Raw genomic sequence first — 20,980 nt, 5'->3', positions numbered from 1 at the left:
TACACATATATATAATGGAATATTACTCAGCCATAAAAAGAATGAAATCTTGCCAATTGCAAAAAGATGAATGGGGCTAGAGAGTATAATGCCTAGTCAAACAAGTCAGCCAGATAAAGATATATTTCACTCACATGTGGAATTTAAGAAAGAAAACAAATCAACAAAGCGAAAAAAAGACAGACAAATCAAGAAACAGACTCAACTACAGAGAACAAACTGATGGTCACCAGAGGGGAAAGAGGTAGGGGATGGGTTAAATAGATGAAGCAGAATAAGGAGTACACTTGTGGTGATGAGCACTGGGAGGTATATGGAATTGAATCAGTATATTGTACCCTTGAAATTAATATAACACTGTATGTTAACTACCTGGAATTTAAATAAAATCTTAAAACATAAAAAATAAATTAATAAAACATACCTGGATTAAAACAGGAAAAAAAAAAGCTGCTGCTCTAAGGACATTTTCTACCAATCCTCAAATCTTAAATCTGGTCTTCTAAATTCATTTACTCAATAGAATTAAGTGGGTTATATAAATGTAAAGTTTCTGGGTTTCACCATACTATAAACTCCTTAAAGACAGAAATATTTTTTTTAAATCTTTGTGTCCCCCCCAACCCCCATCCTATCACTCCTTATCCCCCCAAAACTGGTTATATCAAGCAAGATTATTTCTCATTGCATCTTTCTAAATTAATGCTATACTTTACCCTTAAGCATATTAAGAATTTTACAGTCCCACGTCACCTCAAAATGAACTGTTCAGGAAAGTGAAAAGATCAGACTTTACCACATGGAGATACATGATGACCCCACTAATGTAAATATATCCTGTAAGGTTCAGCTAGTCATTTACTTTTTTAAACACCTCCTAACTCCAAAAGTAAGAAATTTTAAAAAACATTATGGGACCTTGTTTTAATAGAAAAAGATAAAAATATTTAGATATTTAAAAGGTCATATTCATATAGGTACAATAAAAATGAAACTTTAATTCCCTTCAAAAATAGCTAATTAATTCTATTCACATGATACATTTTTCAATTACCACAAAATAATTATGTATTATCTTCTATAGATTTTCAAAGCTCAAATCTCACAAAATCTCCCCCTTTGTAAATATTCATAGGTTCACTGAAAATGTTCTTAGCCATGCCTGGCACATGGTAAATATGAATTTACTCTTAATGTTTAAAAAAAAAAAAAGGCATGTAGGCAACTTCCAATTTTTCTCACCAAAACATAACTGAATTGAATGTGCTACTCCATCACTGATGACACAATGACAATTTGTCACATTTTTTAAAAGCCAGCTCTTTATTAAAGCTTTTATAAGACAAATCCTACTGGACAGTGACCAACTTTCCTTGCCAACAGCTGGCAAGATGTTAAAAATGCCAGGACTCCAACTTTTTGGTAATTTTTGTTTCTATGAAGTGCTAATTTGACTAAGATGAAATGAAGAGAAAAGAGGACAAAATGTGCATACCCATTAAGGATAATGACTTTTTAAAAAAAGATTTCCTATGAGGATAGAGAAAAATACTTAAAAAAAAATACAGTAATGTCTGCATTAGCCAGAATTCTGTTAAATAGGATACTGTTCAAAAAACAAGAACAAGGGGCGCCTGGGTGGCTCAGTGGTTTAAAGCCTCTGCCTTCGGCTCAGGTCATGATCCCAGGGTCCTGGGATCGAGCCCTGCATGGACTCTCTGCTTGGCGGGGAGCCTGCTTCCTCCTCTCTCTGCCTGCCTCTCTGCCTACTCATTATCTCTGTCTGTCAAATAAATAAATAAAATCTTTAAAAACAAAAACAACAACAACAAAAAACAGGATATTGTTCTTCAACCTGAACAGCTCCTTTAAAAGGAATTAAAGAGATTATAGTTAATAAAAGATTCCAATTAATCCAAGATGAGTATATGGGCCTACATTCTTTCTTCTTTGCTTCACTATTACTTAATACCCGTTCAATCTTGTTCCTCAAAAGCTGAAAGGTAACATGTTCCTACATTTAATTAACATCTGGTGAAATGTGAATTATATACAACTGCAGCACTGGTTGACCAAGGGTTTACAGCATACAGGAAGACCATTTGGTTCAGCAAAAATTGAGACTAAGCCTAACTCCATTCAAATCCTGACCTTCTTATAGACACCGGGGAAAGTTAGAATTATGACACTGAGAAATCCAACCTCAGTTATTCCCTCTTTGGAGAAGAAAATAAACTACCTCAAAAAGGTGAGAGATATAAATCAGAATGTATGGACTATGCCTGGCATAATGTAGGCATCAACAAATGTTACTTCTTCCACTATTCACTCCCAAAGTATTAACACCAAATATATGTACTGTCAATAAAAATCGCAGGCTGACCTTTCCTCACAGTCAAAATGAGAGATTAACTTTTACCGGGTAATGTGGGAGCAAGTTAGTAAAATTATGTCTAAGAAAATATTCTCAATTTCAAAAAACTACCCTGCAAACAGAATTTCCCATTGGGCAATTCTTATGTAAAGAATGTCATGACAGGGGTGCCTGGGTGGCTCAGTGGGTTAAGCCGCTGCCTTCAGCTCAGGTCATGATCTCAGGGTCGTGGGATCGAGTCCCGCATCGGGCTCTCTGCTCTGCAGGAGGCCTGCTTCCTCCTCTCCCTCTCTCTGCCTGCCTGTCTGCCTGCTTGTGATCTCTGTCTGTCAAATAAATAAATAAAATCTTAAAAAAAAAAAAAAAAAAGAATGTCATGATAAACTGACTAGTTCTGGAATAGTCTGTATTTTGTACAAGCACAGAACTACCAAGTGAAAATCCATCGCTAGGTCCAATAGATCTTTCTTCACCTAGACATGTAAGGCCTTTGTGTTCTGACCCTGCTAGTTTCCAGCCACATCTCCAGAAATCACATTACTATATCCTGGTTTTCTTCCAACCTCTCCAGTCACTCCGTTACAGGTTTGTTTGCACACACATGTGCACACACACACACACATATAACTATTAGGCACTAGAACTTTTAAAGCCAAAGTCTTTTTTTTCTCACTCTATACTTCCTCATCAGGCAAACTTATCTTGGTACATGGATTTAACATAAACAGTTACTTCCAAATTTCTATCTTTGATCCTTTCATAGCTTCTTTTCTTAGCTGCAGAATCCTGTATTCTACTGCCATTTAGGTATCTCAGACAACTTAATTATCAAAGTTAAGCCTCATTCTTTCTTTAAGGAAGATCATTCAATGTCAAACCCCTCACCAAGAAAATACACTGAGTAGCTGTTCCTAAGAATCATCCTTTTTATAATTACATTTTCAAGTTTATTGTAGTTCTGAATGGGCAGTGCAAACTGAAACCACCTAAACCCAGACTTTACAGTCTACATTAACATCACTATTCAGTTGTCCTGGACAACGTGACTTTACTATTCCAGGAAACTCTTGTCCAGGCAGATAAGAATTGCAAATAACTTCATTGTTCATTTCAGGAACTTCCCCAAAATCCCATATAAACCAACAGCAGACTATTCAACTTTTTAATAAATAGCAGCAAATGACTGTTCACTTTCCAAGATATTTCGAAAATCTCACCTCAAAACCCTTGTTTTGCTGTATCAATCCTGAATTATTACATCATGATCCCAATTCTAATCAATCAGCTCCTGTACTGAAATAGCTGTCTTAAAGATTCCAAATCCTCAATAAATACCCCAACTTTGCTCTCCCTTCATACTTTGCTATTCTTTTTATTCACATACCCTTCCCTTGCCCTAGCAGATCCTACCAACTCTGTTGGTAGTTCTCTCCTTTATGCAATAAACTCACCAGGTAGTTTCTGGTGCTATTTTCTAATCAACATTCCACAGTACTACCAGAGTTTCCCAAATATCTGAAAATTCAGTTCAGCAATACTAGTTTCATCACAAGTAATGTGAGGAAAATATGAATACCTTTATGAAAGGGCATAAGAAATTATCATCCTACATTAGGCAGCATCTGCTGACACTATTGGTTCCACTTTCTTAATGAGTTGAAAGAAGTATTTGGCCCACAAATAAAATTTCTAAATAATACCAAATAAAGAGATTACTAACAGAGCAGCCACAAAACAGTAAGAAGTTCTGAGGACAAAAGAAGGTAAATCACAGACAGGTTTAATAACTGAAGCAGAAATCTTAGGAGAAACAGGATGGGGAATAAACTGAACATGAATAATTCACAACACTAATAATCAGCAGAAGAAAAAAAACCTGCTAAATTTACTACAATTTAACAGTAAAAAGAAACTTAAAGGAATTTTCATTACTGTAAAATTATTTTTAAACCATGATATGGAATTAAGACACAATGAAATGCTTAATACATTTTCCACAGAGTTGAGACTTTTTAATCCACCAAGAGTAAAATGTATAAGCATTTCTTTTACCATAAATCATTTAAAGCACTTATAAGCCCACAAGGATGCTTACATGGGAGTAATTTGAAAGAAAGTTAAGCATTCAGAATGCCTCAATGCTTGGGAGGAACTGAAGGATTCGAGTATTAAGATCTAAATGTAAAAACGGAATCCACAAGTACTGGAAGAAAACATAACACTTTTATAATCTTGGAGTGGTCAAGACTTTTCTAACTATGTTTCAAAGTCCAGAAACATTAAAGAAAACATAATATCACCATATAAAAAAGGAAAACTTTTGTATAAGAAACACTGTAAAAAATGAAAAAGTGTTTTTTGCAACCCATATTACAAAAAGGGCTCTCTATAATGACAGGGGTGCCTGGGTGGCTCAGTGGGTTAAGCCGCTGCCTGAAACCAAGAAGAAAGAACTCCTGAAACCAAGAAGAAAAGGGCCCAAACCTAACAGAGAAATAAAGAACGTGAGAGTTCACAGAAGGGAGAAAAAAGTAAAATGTCCCATTAAACATACAAGATAAGACTCACCATAATTCATAATGAGAGAAATACAGAAGTCTCAGTTACACCAGTTCTAATCTATCAAATGGGCTAAATTCCAAAAGTCCAACAACACATTCAGATGGTGAGGGCTTAGGAAAACAAGCCTCTCAAACATTTAGGTACATAATGGCAATATGGCTATACCTAAGAGAATTGCAGAAGCATCTATCTTTTTTACAAAAATAGTTTTAGATTTACAGGAAAATTGCAAAGATAGTACACACAATTCCTCTACACCAAACACCTAGATTGTGTGATTAAGATCTTATATTACTATGGTAATAACTGTCACAATTAATGAACCAAAACTGATGCATTATGTCCATTCTATTTAGATTTTACTTTATTGTACTATCATGTCTTAAGCTCCTCTTGGTTGTGACAGTTTCTCAGACTTCCCCTGTTTCAGATGACCTTGATAGTTCTAAGAAGTACTGTTCAGTTATTTTGTAGAATATCCCTTGATTAGAATTTACCTCATGTTTTTCTCATGATTAGACGGGGATTATGTTTTTTGGGGGGAAGACCACATTAGAAGTCAAGTGCATTTGCCACCACATCATATTATCAACATGATTTATGGCTGTTGATGTTAAACGTTAGTCTGTTCAGGCTGCTATAACAGGGTGGCTTAGACAGGGTGGCTCACAAGCAACAGAAATTTATTTCTCACAGTTCTGGGAGGCTGGGAAGTGCAAGATCAAGGCTCCTGCAGAGTCAGTGTCTGGTAAGAGCCCACTTCCTCGTTCACAGATTGCCATCTCCTCATTGAGTCCTCACATGGCAGAAAAGGTGAGGTGTGAGGTACCTCTCTGGGGTCTCTTATAACGGCATTAAATCCATGACATCCTGATGTAACCCCCTCCCAAAGGCCCCACCTCCAAATACCATCCCATTAGGGACTAGGTTTCAACATATGAATTACGAGGGGATACATTTGGTTTACAGTATTAATACTATGTTTAAGTATTTAACCTTGGTGACACAGCCAAGGTCATGTCTGTTGGGTTTTTCCCCATGTCAAGTTACTCTTTTCCATAGTTTTCCACTCTTAAAGAGTGTTGTTTCCACTCTTAAGGAGTTGTTGTACCTCTCTGAAGGCTGAGTAGCTACATAAATTATGTAGAATTCCTCTGCACAGGAGATCTGTCTATTCTTTCCCAGCTATTTATTTATATCAGTATTGGGGACTTATGGATATTATTTTATAATTGAATTATAATCCAATTTTAAAATTCTATTTTATTTTGTTCCTCAAATTATTCTATTATTAGCCCTTGGGAGTTCTTTGATTTGGTTCCTGTGTGCCCTTCACATACCTATTTATTCTATGCATTGTTTTTGTTAGAATACTTCCTAATTTTTCAGCATTATTAAACATTTATTTCCTGTCCCAGTCCTAGGATCAGCCATTTTTCCAGAGTTCTGGTTCCTTTTATGGGAGTTACTAATACTGTTAGTATTAGAAACCAAGATCTGGGTACTAGCTGTGCTCACTGCTACTGGAGTGTCATTTTCTTCTAGGCCTCCCAGCTGGCAGAGCAAGGAAATGTGTACAGATATATTTATCACTTGACTGATCCTTGTTCTTAGAATCGAAATCATTTATTTGCTTATGTAAGTACAAAATGTGTATGTATATTATTCATTTGCTATTGTAATAGCAAAAGATAAGAAAAAACCCAAGTGTCCATAAAGGACTGTGAATTAACTACCATATATCCACAGAAGTAAAATTCAGCTATTAAAAATAAAAGAAGATAGGGATGCTTGGGTGGCTCAGTGGGTTAAGCCTCTGCCTTCGGCTCAGGTCATGATCCCAGCATCCTGGGATCGAGACCCATATTGGGCTCCCTGCTCAGCGGGAAGCCTGCTTCTCCCTCTCCCACTCCCCTTACTTGTACTCTCTCTCTCGCTGTGTCTCTCTCTGTCAAATAAATAAATAAAATCTTTTTAAAAAATCAATAAAGGAAGGAAGATCTTTAAGTAGACACTGAAAAAAAAATCTCCAAAATAAAATATACATGTATCTGTTTATATTTGCAAAAAACACACTGGAAGTCTAAACAGGAAACAAAAGGAATGTCTACCTATAAAAAGTATGGGAGGAAAGAGAGGCTGGAGAAAGCAAAAGGGAAAAAAGACTTCTCTGTCTCTCTCTACATGGCTTTAAGTTCATCATATCACCTATTCAGAAAAATCAAGTTTAATTTTTTAAAAAATATTCAATGCCTACAGAAATGGAAGAATTTGAAGAGTTCAAATTAAGAAAGGAATGGGACAGAGAGATAATCATTTGTGAAGAGTAAATACAATGAGAAAAGGTACCTCCAACTTGGGAACAATTATGTATCAAAAATTCTTTGTATGCATTAGTAAAATGGAAGTACAGCTGACCCATGAACAATGCAGGGGTTGGGGCACTGACTCCTGTGTGGTCCAACACCTGTATTTAATTTTTGATTCCCCAAAAACTTAATTACGAATAGCCTGCATTTACTGGAAGCCTTACCAATAACAAAAAGACTCAATTAACACACATTTTATATACTCTCTCTATATATACATACATATATAGAATACGCTGTATTCTTACAATAAAGGAAGCTAGAAAAAAGAAAGTGTTACTGAAAAAATCTTAACAGAATCAAATCAGTACTGTACCTTCCACCCACCAAAAACTAGGTGTATAAGTGGACCAGTACAGTTAGATATGTGAGGTTCAAGATCAGCTGTAAAGTCAAATTTAGTTGACTTTAAAGTACTAAAACACTGCAGCTGCTAAAATTAGCCTCTTCTCTGTACCTGTATATAACTTTACTGAATTACTGTTAAATGGATAGTGTTACATGGTTACCTATAGTAGCACACAGGTAAGGTCTAAAGAACTAAATAAATAATCATTTATGGAGGCACAATTAATATTTGTATCCTTCATTAGAATGTTAGCATTTATAGTTAAATAAAAGGATTATTTCAAGTTCATTGTCATAAACTTACTATTTTTATCTATTTCCCCGACAAAATGGTGAAACCAATTTCTAACACTGGAAGATAAAAATGGCTGGCTTGCAAATACACATTTCTAAATGCTCCTAAGACACAGTAATTGTCTCTGAAATGAACCAGACCAGGAAAAAAAAAAAAAAAAAAGGTTCAAATAGCTCCTTTTAGCATTCCCAAAGTAGGAAAGCAATCCCTTGAAGCTGCCTCTGAAAGATCAACATATCACAAAAGGTTGTCCGTTCAACATCCAGAAGTAGCTCATTTGTAGCTGTTCAGGAACTTTCCCAATGACTTCAATGTAGAAAAGAGTACATTCTGCCTACTGCTCAACAGCTCAGTTCTATAGACAAGTAAAATCCAAGCTTCTTACTGGTATAGCTGCATTTTTTAATCTAATCTACCACAGCCTCCACATGCAACCTTTATTTCTCTATTTCTACTACATGCAAATACTTAATAGGCTGGAGGAGAATAATAATTATTTTAAAGAATGTAAAATCTTTTTTCCTACCTCCTTTTTATATACTGCTTTTATCCTAGGAAGGGCTAAAGCTAATTAAATTTAGCATCATCTCCTCCAAGAAATCTACCTAATACCATTGGCTGAATGTCATTCCTTCCTTCTCTTCAGGACAACTGATGGGATGCCTGGGTGGCTCAGTCAATTAAGTGTCCGACTCCTGATTTCAGCTCAGGTCATAGTCTCAGGGTTGTGAGACTGAGCCTCCAATTGGGTTCTGTGCTCAGCAGGGAGTCTGAGATTCTCCCTCCTCCCTCATGCACCCTCTCAAATAAATAAATCATAAATCATCTTTGGTGACAGCATGAATAAATGGATAAAATCATAGGTTACCTAATTTTTACTGAGATGCTCTTTACATGGTAGAACCTGGACAATGAGGATATGGAAGTCTACCCTGATTCCTGATGCAACTCTTACAGATGTACTGACATATCTAGGATTAAGTTTTATAGTTGGAGACCAGCTTGAAAGAAAAAAATGGAGACACCTATTCTACATCTTTTTTGCCTGCTGCTTAAAAATAAATAAAAGTAGAATAAAAATAGATATAGAATATCAAAATTATTTAGAGGAAAAACTGTTTTGCCATACCAGATATTAAGATATATTACATAGCAGTGATAAATAAGCTGAAGCTAGAATAAGAACAGATGGACAACAAAAACAAATTATTTCAAATTAAGGGGGAAAAAGTATACATAGCAATACGATATTTAAAAAAATGGTATCATAAAATAATGAAAAATGAAGCTGTCAATGTTCAGGGAATGGCAATCATTACCTCCTAAGTAGATGTGGCACATTACTAGTGGCACTGCCACAACAAGCATTACCTGAAAAGGTTCACAGGTTTGATGTGAGAATTTCACTTCTGAATATCTAGCTACCCTAAGGAAATGTAAAATGAGGGTAAAAGGATGATGTGGTCACATGCTATAGCCTGTCCAGCACAATTTAAAATAATGAAATAATGAAAAATGAAAAGCAGTATGTTAATTACCAACCACTATGAAACAGTTAAACTTCTTTTGATAGATTGCTATAACCACCGAAAATGATAGCCTTAAGAATTATTTGGGAACTTAAAAAAAACTTTTAAAAAGGATCTTAAACAAAAATATTAAACTCTACATATGAAAAAAGACAAAGGGAATATTTGAAGATGATAACCACTGCTAGGAAATTAAGATTATGCCCTACTTTCTACTAATATTTAACAAATAATTTTCAAAAACAGTAATTGAGGGGCGTCTGGGTGGCTCAGTCAGTTAAGCATCTGCCTTCAGCTCAGATCACAAACCCAGGGTCCTGGGATGGAGCCCCATGTTGGGCTCCCGGCTCAGTGGGGATCTGCTTTTCCCTCTCCCTCTGCCCTGTCCCTGCTTGTGCTCTCTCTTGTCTCTCCCTCTCTCACAAATAAAATCCAGATAGAAAGCAGTAAAGACACTCAAGTTGTTAAAGTAATTAAATAAGGCCATTAGACTAAAGTGAGTCCAATGCCTTGGTACCCTAGGTAAGCAAACCAAAACCTAAGCCAGAGTCACTGCACAAGAATCTGAGAAAATAAAACTTAAGAACAACCAATCACAAACAGCCCTCTAGGCTTTCCAATAAGACAACTGCTTAAACTATCACCAATAAAATAATTCCCTTTGTTTCTCTGTCTTCTCTAAAAGAACCTCCCCCCTTTCCCACCGACCCTAGGTGGACAGGTAAAAACCTTTGGCTTGATGCTCCACAATTCAGTCAACATATATGCTCATTAAACTCTGAAAAATTTTAACATGCCTCAGTTTACCTTTTAACAAAACTAAAACAAAAAGATACTCACTAAAAAGATAAAATATAAATAAAATAACTGGAAGATAAGACTTTTATACATAAAGAAACCCTTCAAAACATGATAAAACTACAAAATTCAATAAAGAATAAAAAGAGAAAAAAGTAAGATGCAATGATATAAAGTTTTAATCACTTTGCCTACTTTAATTTATGTATGAGTGGTTGCTCCCTTTAACACTGTGCCAAACCTTGAAACACTGTTTCTAAACACTGCCTTTAACATTTTAAAAACCAAGCTCAGAGATTCCACTTCAGTTGTTCTGGGACAGAGCTTCAGATTTTACAACACATACACACACACACAGGCATCAAGTCGTTTTTTGTTTATTTTTTTAAATCACAAGAGTGCTTCTGAAGTTCAAGTTAAGGCCAATGACCTAGAAGAACATAAGATAATAAAAACCTAAAACAATAAATACTATACACCCGGAGCGCCTGGATGGCTCAGTGGGTTAAAGCCTCTACCTTCAGCTCAGGTCATGATCCCCGAGTCCTGGGATCGAGCCCCGCATCGCTTCCTCCTCTCTCTCTCTCTCTGCCTGCCTCTATGCCTACTTGTAATCTCTGTCAAATAAAATAAATAAAATCTTTAAAAAAAAAAAATAGTATACACCCAAGCAAACTTCATCACAAAAAAAAAAAAAAAAAAAAGGCAAAACCATTTTCTTTGTTTGATGGATAAGCTATATGACCAGTTATTCTGACTTCAGAATACCTGAGTCACACATAAAAGTCATCTACAAGAAAAACAAATACTGTCTAGACTGTTAAGATGTCAAACAAGCAGAATAGCACAGGTTTGAAGAAGGGACACAGGGCAAACAGTTACAAAAAAAATTTGGTTGGTCCTAAAAAAAAGCTTATTAATATGCTTATTAGGAAGACTGTAATAGCCATTATTCCTAATGGGCATTAGATGAAAAAACAATGAATATCCTACATTATTTGGTCCAGTAGTCTACAGTATCCTCCCCACAACGTACCTAAAGCATGCAACACACTCTGATTAGTAACACTGATTCTCAAATTAGGTGGGAGAAGGCAGGTATATGAGAAAATCCAATAGGTACATATAGTTTTAAAAGTCAAAGAGATTATTTTGATTCAACTGTCCTTCTGAATCACTTATTTAACCTGAAGGAATCAACTTGAAGGGATAATCAGCAAAAGATGTCTAGTGCCATTACCAATAATTCTTCCTATTATATCAAAGAGTAAGATTTTAAAAAATTGCTACTTGGGAGTGCTAACTGCAAGGTTCTTTGCAAAGTGCTTTATACATATCATTTAATTCCCACAACCCCATGAAGAAGGTTCTGCCACTTCCCAATTTTATAGAAGAAACTGACCCTAAAGAGTTTAAGTAACTAGCTCAAGATCACATGGTTATTAATTACAATGGAAGTAGTTTCTTTATAAAAAAAAAAAAAAAACACATATAACCAATTCTAACTTTATATAATAAAAATGAGAATTCAGATTTTTTTTTCCAAAAAATTCTACATAAAATAAAAAATGTGTCAACCATTTTATAGTTTCTTGGGAAGAAAAGGGATTATAGGAGAACAGAAATGAAATAAGAGTATCTGGAGAAAGAAGGGGAAAACCTATGCTCAAGAATTTATGGACAGGGGCTCCTGGTCAGGAGAGTATGCAACTCTTGACCTCAGGCCCTACTGTGGGCATTAGAGCTTACTTTTAAAAGAATTTTTTTAATTAAAAAAAAATTTATGAGCAAAAAAATCTACTGCAAAAGAGGTATGACTCCACTGTTACGGGCAAAATTAGACATCATAATTCAGATAAAGCATTCCAAAACCCAACATATGAAAGTAACAACAGGAAAAGATAAATCTAAAAGATATTTAGGAAATAAAATTTAAAAAATTTGGTGTGACTGGACTAAGGGGAGGAGAGAATAGAAAAAATAATCTGCCAAAGGTTTTGGCTTTAATAACTAGGCTCATGTGGAGCATTAGTGTTGGCTGAGAATAGAGGCATGGGTTAAAAAAAGTTCAGTTCTGGTAAAGGAGCACTAAGAGGCAGTATCTGGGAAGTAGCTAGGAAGGAAGAGGTCTGGATTAGAAGAAAAGATGTGGAAATCCTCAACATATAGGTAGTAAGAAAAAAAGCACTAAAAATAGATAAGATTGCCCAGGAAACATGTAAAACATGAGAACAGGGCCAAGAACAGAACATTCAATTAGTGTTGCTGGTATTTCCCATGTTACAATACTACCTCACAATACCACCTCATTGTATACCATATACAACTGACTAGCACAATGCCTACGTCACAACAAATGCTTTAAAATACTGATTATACATACCGCTGAACTGAAAAAACAAAATGTATTACATATAATGAAATCATAAAGGATAATTTCTTAAAAATATTTCAATAAAGGGTGCCTGATCAGGAAAATTACCACAAAGAGATACCACCTCACACCAGTCAGAATGGCTAAAATTAACAAGTCAGGAAATGACAGATGCTGGCAAGGATGCAGAGAAAGGGGAACTCTCCTACACTGTTGGTGGGAATGCAAGCTGGTGCAACCACTCTGGAAAACAGCATGGAGGTTCCTCAAAAAGTTGAAAATAGAGCTACCCTATGACCCAGTAATCACACTACTGGGTATTTACCCTAAAGATACAAATGTAGTGATCCAAAGGGGCACATGCACCCAAATGTCCACAATAGCCAAACTACGGAAAGAACCTAGATGTCCATCAAGAGATGAATGGATAAAGATGTGGCATATATACACACACACACACACACACACAATGGAAAACTATGCAGTCATCAAAAGAAATGAAATCTTGCCATTTGCGATGACATGGATGGAACTAGAGGGTATGATGCTTAGCGAAGTAAGTCAATCAGAGAAAGACAATTATCATATGATCTCCCAGATACGAGGAAGCTGAGAGGCAAAGTGGAGGCCTGGGGAGGGTAGGAAGGGAGTAAGTGGAACAAGATGGGACCAGGAGGGAGACAAACCACAAGAGACCCTTAATCTCACAAAACAAACTGAGGGTTGCCAGGGGGAGGGGGGCAGGAAGAGGGTGGCTGCGTTATGGACACTGGGGAAGGGGAGTGCTGTGAAGTGTGTAAACCTGGCAATTCACAGACCTGTACCCCTGGGACTAAATAATACATTATATGTTAATAAAAATATTAAAAAATTAAAAATAAATAAATAAATAAAGGGTGCCTGGGTGGTTCAGTCTGTTAAGCAATGGACTCTTGATTTCAACTCAGGTTGTGATCTCAGGGTGGTGGGATGGAGCCCCACGTGGGACTCTTAGGGCTCTGTGATGAGCATGGACCTTGCTTGGGATTCTCTCTCTTCCTCTCCCTCAGCACCACCCCCCTCAACCTCTCTCCCTCCTCACTCTCTCAAAAAAATTTTTTTTTCCATTAAGACTGGCTCAAGGGGCTAAAGTCTACTCAAGGAATCCAAAATTTTTTCAAAATTTGACAAAAGGCTTCCTTCCCACCAGAAATAGCAAGACAATAAAACATCAAAATCTGGAATTATGGTGGCACCTGGGTCACTCAGTCGTTAAGCATATGCCTTCAGCTCAGGTCATGATCCCAGGGTCCTGGGATCAAGCCCCATGTTGAGATCCCTGCTCAGCAAGAACCCTGCTTCTCTCTCTCCCACTCCCCCTGCTTGTATGCCCTCTCTTGCTGTATCTCTCTCTACCAGATAAATAAATAAAACCTTTAAAAAATTAATTAATTAAAATCTGGAATTATGAAAAAGATTTATTTTAAACATACTTAAAAGTACACATTAGCTTATTTTTTTTTAAAATATTAGATAACTTAAAGGATAATGCCTCTAAATTTGGAGTAATAAGAGCTTCAACATTGTTACCTGATTTTTCATAAATATTAATTTTTACCAACCTTTAACATTAACTCGCACTATTAACAAAGATTAACCATCAATTATAAGAACAGAAGGACTAAATACATGTTTGAAAAGACCAAAATGAGTTAGTAACTAACCCAGAATATAGTGAAATTATTCTTGGGTCCTTTCCCCACTGTTTACAAATATGCATATAAAATTTAGAGTATTCTTGAAGTATTTACACTAACAAGTGCATAAAAAGAAACAAGGATATGTTATGTTAAGGCTGACAAGGGACACAAGGATGGATCAGTTGGTGAATATGTGACTCGAGCTCATGGTTGTTGAGTTCCAGCCCCATGTTGGGTATAGAGCTTACACTAAATAAGCTAAAGAAACAGAGCGCCTGGGTGGCTCAGTGGGGTAAGCCTCTGCCTTTGGCTCAGGTCATGATCTCAGGGTCCTGGGACTGAGCCCCACAGCGGGCTCTCTGATAGGCAAGGAGCCTGCTTCCTTCCTCTTCTCTCCCTGCCTGCCTCTCTGCCTACTTGTGATCTCTGTCAAATAAATAAATAAAATCTTAAAAAAAAAAAAATGCTGACAATTAACTTTTATGACAACAGACCAAAGCAAATCTTTTTTTTCCCCACTTTAACAGACTACCTTTAGGTCAAGTCAATAACATTTTCTATTCTTCAAATGGAGTAAGAAATAGGATATATATATCAACAATACTAATTTGCAATATTTTCATTATAAGGGTTGGCTTTCAGTGTAAAAACTTATTGCCAAAAAATGTGTAATATAATCTAATATTTCCATTTTTGGTGATATATAGCTACCTATCAATAAAAAATTAAGAAGCAATATCTGGGAGGTAGCTAGGAAAGAAAAGGTCTGGATTAGAAGTAAAGATGTAGAAATAAAATACACAAGATGTGGAAATTAAAAACACAAGATCAAAATTTATGCTCTCCTTAAACAATACCAAAACCAAAAACCAATAGGTAATTATATGTGTACACATATAGACAGAAATTTTATCTACCTTAAGACAAAATTCTTACCTAATACTGAAGCAACCTATGCAGCATGCATCTGGACTGTCTTTTTTGTGGCATATGCGTAATGCAAACTAATTTTAACATATATAAAATCAAAATCAGTAAGTAAACATAAAAGTAAAAATGAAAGTAAATATGCAATATAATTATTTTTGTTTTTCAATACCTATATTCATTTTACTTTGTGCTCAACAACTAACTGATAAATCCGTGATTAAAAATAAATCTACAAACATTTTCAGTATCATTTTAGTACCTTTAATTAATTTTGAGCTATAAATATGTCCTCTTATACATTTTGTTTAGATCAATTTTTTTGTGTGTAGTGAAATTAATTCAATGGAATTTAAATCAAATTTTGATGAGCTTTTTAATTTACCACTTTAGTTCTTGCTACAGTAGACACTTAAAAAGAACTTTTTAACATCACATCCCCATGGAAACATTGTAATAAAGCGGTCTGAACACTGGAACTGGAACCTCAGCTTCACCAAAGAGGTAGAACCTAAGAGACAATTAATCTAATGCATCTGTGTCTTTATTTGAAAAACAGGCACAGTACTCATATAGGATGGGTTTACTACGGGGATTTAACAAATTAACACCTGGCATGGTACCTAGCAAAAGAAGTTTAATTTCTTTCACATGTTTATATCAAAAAATAATTTCAAAAGGAAACTTTGGAAGCAAGATAATTTTCATTCATCCCAATATGCCAAGGATTTGTAAATCTACCTCCTCACACACAGTATTATGTTACTACAGAATTATTATTTATAGGAGGCAACCCCCATTAGAGTTATTGGTAGGTATTTATGGGTTTTCCAAGTTGGCCATCAGAGAGGAAACAGGCCATGAAAGGTAAGCCACACTCAGATATATTCAATACGATTTCCTGGCCCCTGGCAATTACTCTTTCCAGGTCAAATTTTGCAGATATTAAAGACTGTCAACTAAAAAGGTTGGGAACAAAATAATGACAAAGAATCCACTAATGACAGTAACAATTCTTGGCTTAATATTGTAAATATCTCACAAAATTTTTTTTTAAAAAGGTCCTCTCCCCCTACCCCCACCCCGCCACTGCCGCCGCCAGTTCCGAAAAATTGCCAAGACTGTAGGTTGAATGCCAGTCAACTATACCAAGTTTCCTATTTGGGCAATTTTTTAACCTCATAAATACTACATAAAGTTTAATTTTAAAGGCCATAAACCTATTATTTTATCTGTCATTTAAAACACAAAATGCCATAATCGATTTATAAAGTATATTTTAAATAAGTTTCCCATTTAAAAATTTAAGCAAAAATTACACATTCAAAATTCAAAGAACCCAAAACTAGTCTTTCTTCACATTATATAAAGGAGACAATTTTTAAAATAGATAAAATACTCCAATGAATATTTTTATAAACTGAATTTAACATATAATTTTCTTTTTCTACAAAAGCAACACATTCGCTAAGTAATTATCCTCCATGGAAGTATAAAAGCTATTTAAAAAAAAAAGGCGCCATGACATGATGCTGCAATTTTTATAAAGATTAGAGAACAGTAATAAAGATCAAAATGTAATGTCTTATAAATATTCAGCACTATTAGACAATAACCAAGAAAACACCAGGGAAAAATTTTGTGTTCACATAATTTTTCCTAATATTAAAGGAAATCATCTTCACTTATGAACATCTTTCTCATTGCCATTATAATCTCTACTATTCACAAGAGTTGCAGTTGTTTAGTACTATTTCACAAATAAAGAGAAAGGAGAAAAATATTTCTGAAAATAACAGGAAAAACAAAAGCCTCAACAGAGTAAATTATTTTATATGCCATCTCTTTCCTCCATAATCACAGGACTGGAGCAATATCTGAAAACTATATACATTAAGATCTGTTTAGTCAACAACTATTCTGCACTACAGAAAATAAAATTTATTTTTTCTATTTTTTGTAAAACCAATGACTTATTAGAACAAGATTACCAGTGTACAAAGCTACCACCATATATTGGATCACTACCATACACTGAATCAATTATTCCAATTTCGTCTTTCCTGACTATCTTTTCTCCCCCTTCAGGTAACCAGAGCACATCTAACAACCTGCACATTTCAAATAACTAACACCTGCAAGTGACTTTCTTAGTTTCAAGGATGAAAATAAATCATTTTATAGAAGCTTCTTCTAGTAATAGGAAAATTGGGTTATTAACAAGGTTTCATATTTCATACTTTTTTTTCTGATTGCAAAATGAAAGTAAAAATTTAGAAAACACAGAACCGTATTTTTATTCATCCACAGATCTCACCACTCAGAAATCTTCGGTAACTTTCTGGACTTTCTTCCAAGAATTAAACTTCAATAATCTAATTAAATACTAATAAATATGTAGGGGGAAAAAACAATGTACCTTCTTCATTCTGGCCATTTGATAACTTATATAAAACACTGATTACTAATGATATGACCTGTTAATTTCACAAAGATACCTGAGAAGTGGTGTGGGTGGGGGAGGGAGTCCCACAATTCAGAGACTTGTCCCTAGACTAAAATCCCTTTCACAATCTTTACAGCATTAACATTTTTAATGGCAGCAAGATATGACGGTTCTTAGAATGGTATCAATAGTAACTTTGCTATATCAAACGGGCTGTACTTTTAATTTCTTTCCATTCATAATTCAATGTCTATTTTCGGGGTAAAAAATAATATTTTAAAATAGCTTAAATTCAAAGACTTAACTATTTTCCTTGAAGTCCAGCATTCAAAGTCCACCCAGTATTTCTGGGTGGTGAGACAGTTCACCAGATAAAAGAATAACGTTTTTATACTCCAAAATTCTCTGTCATAAAAAGCCTATTCCTCAATTATAGCCATTTTTCTTTTGTTACAACCATTGTTTATGGAAGTATGCAGATGTTAGAATTACAAAGACTGATATGACTTCATTAACAACAACAAAAAAACCAATGATACTACTGCTAGCCGATTTTTTTCTTAAAATTTTAGACTGAACCTTATTTCTAGCTTCAACGGAGGCTTTTGTTGACTCAAGGCATCAAAGATCTTAAAATCCCATTCATTTTCTGATGCTCAGTGGTTAACAGGTCTAAAATACAGTAACTCCGTATTTGTTACTCTGACCTTCCACAAGCGCCTTTTAAAAGAAATCCCGCAACAAAGACTCAAGAAAGAATCCGCAAAGTTTGAGGAAAGAACTGTCTGTAAGTCGAGCATTTCCTGATAAGTGACAGAAGGTCTGGCTGCCAGGAACACACTGCTGACCCTAGGAAGAGCCAAAACTCGAAACAAAATTTGCCACTTTTGTTACCTAGAAAGATTGGCTAAGAGGTGATAAAGCATAACCAACGACGTGTCTTTAGTGGACGAGTCAATATCAAGAAGGAGCGCCACGGTTTGCAGCTTTGCTTTTGCCATTTTTGAAGAAAAGCTAATTGTTAGTGGCCATGTGACACTGTGAGATCCCAGAAAGGAAAGGGTGGGAGGAAGAGAGAGGAGTTCAAGGCAGTTCAGGGTCAGAACAAGCTCAGGCATCCTGTCATTAGCAAACGTTCCCCCAAGCTGAAGGCAAAATACCGCTTACCCGAAAACGAGTGGGTGAAAAGTAGGGGGGAGAATGAAAGGAAAACCACAAGGGAGTCAATGTGGCAGTGAGGGGGTGACAGGAGGCAGGGAATCTGGAGCTATCCAGCTGAGTTGGGGAGCACAAGCGTTGGGCACAAAAATGCTGAGAAAAGCAACTGCATCGGAGACGACAATCCTTGGCAGGTCCCCATCTTCCTCCTCCCCATCGGTTCTTCGGGTTTCCCACACTCCCTCCACCTCAGCCCTTGACCAGCACTCAGGGGTGTGACCCGCCAGCGGGAGGCTGCGGTGATCTTTGTCTGGGCCGGCGCCCCACGCGAGGGCTCCTCCTCCTCCTCCGCGCTCGCCACCCGCTCACACTCCCGGTGTCTCCAAGGAGCAGGACGCGCCGCGGCCGCCACCGCCTCCTCGCCCACCTCCCGCGGACTCGCGCCCTTCCTTCCCCTCAGCCGCCCGCGCCTGCGGCTCCTCCCCCGCCGAGGGGAATCTTTGTGTCTCGGGGGACTTTCTGCCTCTTCCCTCCGGGGCCTCCCGGGGAGACCGGCCTCCCCCGGAGACCAAATGGGCAGCACGCACCGGGGGTGGCGGCGACTGTAGGCGCCTCCCGCGAAGGAGCCCGTCGGATACCCCACCCCACCCCACCCCCGGAAATGCCTCGGCGACCCGGGTCCGCGCTGGACCAGAGGGACGACAGGCACTCGCGAGCTCCGCTGGCCGCGCCTCCCTCTCTCAACTTCCCGGCCGGGCCTGAGCCTCCGGCGCCCGCCCCAGCCCTCCGTCCCAAGCACCCTCCCGCCCCCTTGGCTCAGGGTCCGCCGGACAGTCCCGCGCGGTCGCCAGCCGCCAACTCACCAGCAAGTGCGGGGGCCGCGTCGCGAGGCGAGGCGCTGAGGGTGAGCGGCTCCGCCGACGCCCGCGGCGACCGGATGCAGGTCCGGGTCCCAGCGGCTGGCGGACCCAAGGCGCCTCCGAGGCGCAGGCCTCCGCAGCCGCCTTCCGGCTCTCGCCTAGGGTCCGGAGCCTTCGGGAGGGGCCGCGGGTCCCTCACGCGTTGCCAAGCCCCCCGGACAACATGGCTCCCGGGCCGCCGAGCCGCGCGGGCAGCCCACTAATCCCCTCGGAGGAGCCCGGGCGGGAGCGCGGCTGGCAGGGAGGTGCCGACGCCCGGCTGAGGCGGCCCGCCCGGACTAGGGCTCCTTCTTCGCTGCGGCCGGACCGTGAGGAGCTCAGGAGACGGCGGGCGGCCGCTTTCGTTCTCTGCGTGTGCGTCGTCTTCTCACTCGGCGGCTGCGGATGGACGCCTCCGCCTGTTCCCCGGAGGAGAGCGAGCGAGCGAGAAAAAAGACTTAGATTGAAACGATCCAACCAGCAGCAGCTGAGAAGAGCGACCCGCCGCGGGAGCTTTCCCCACCCCCGCCTGAGCAGCTCGCCGCGGGCAGCGCGACCCCTGCTGGCCGCGGCAGTGGGGCGGAGCTGGCGGTCCAGGGGCGGGGCCTAGAGGGCGGGGCGGGGTATCCCCGGGAAACCCCCCGCCCCGAGGTGGGGGCCCTGTTCTCGCCTTCCTGGCTTGTGCGGCGGAGGGAGGGAGGGAGGTGAGAGGGGTGCATTGGTTAGGTAGTGCCACTGCACAGCAAGAAATTACCTGGGTAATTCCGCTCCTTCATCCTTCCTCCACCCCCCAACTAAACAAAAACTCTTGCTTAAATTATCCAATTATGTAATTCAGACACAAATGCCGCAGTTCTCTACCGGTTTTTTAGACAGTTGATGTCAGAGGGTCAGCGCCTGATCATGTTCTTTGCAACTTTCCTCCTTCATTAGGGGTAGTTGGATGGGTAGCTGTGCAGCAGTCCATTCACGCACGCATTTATTCATTTAATTTTTTTACATTGTGCTCTTGGCAATACACTAGGTCCTCAAAGAATGGAAGAGTCTAGCTGGGATGAAAGGTTCTCAGTAAGCAGTTATAATAAAATTCTGAGCTTCATGAGAAAGGAAGTACAAGGTGCTATAGGAGAAAAGAGAGGAACTACTGTTGCCCTTGGTTAGGTTTTGTTTTCTTGGGGGGAGGAGGCACCAAGAGGTTGGCCCAGTTTCTGTAAATATTTTT

General features: G+C 38.3%; 1 protein-coding gene across 2 annotated transcripts in view; it reads right to left on the bottom strand.

The window, feature by feature from the left end:
• CDK17 (cyclin dependent kinase 17) overlaps positions 1-19,846 on the bottom strand; it is a 109,913-nt gene extending 90,067 nt beyond the window's left edge. For both annotated transcript variants that reach the window (XM_004748493.3, XM_004748492.3), the window contains exon 1: positions 19,723-19,846. The gene's annotated coding sequence lies outside the window, so the exon portion shown is untranslated. The remainder of the gene's footprint in view (positions 1-19,722) is intronic.
• Between the last annotated feature and the right edge of the window lie 1,134 nt (positions 19,847-20,980).

The sequence above is a fragment of the Mustela putorius genome, unplaced genomic scaffold (genome assembly GCF_011764305.1).
Source record: "Mustela putorius furo isolate JIRA1106 unplaced genomic scaffold, ASM1176430v1.1 tig00000788_pilon_pilon_pilon, whole genome shotgun sequence".
In the NCBI taxonomy this organism is placed as follows: Eukaryota; Metazoa; Chordata; class Mammalia; order Carnivora; family Mustelidae; genus Mustela; species Mustela putorius.
The sequence above is the reverse complement of the archived record's forward strand: the minus strand, read 5'-3'. Positions and strand labels throughout refer to the sequence as shown.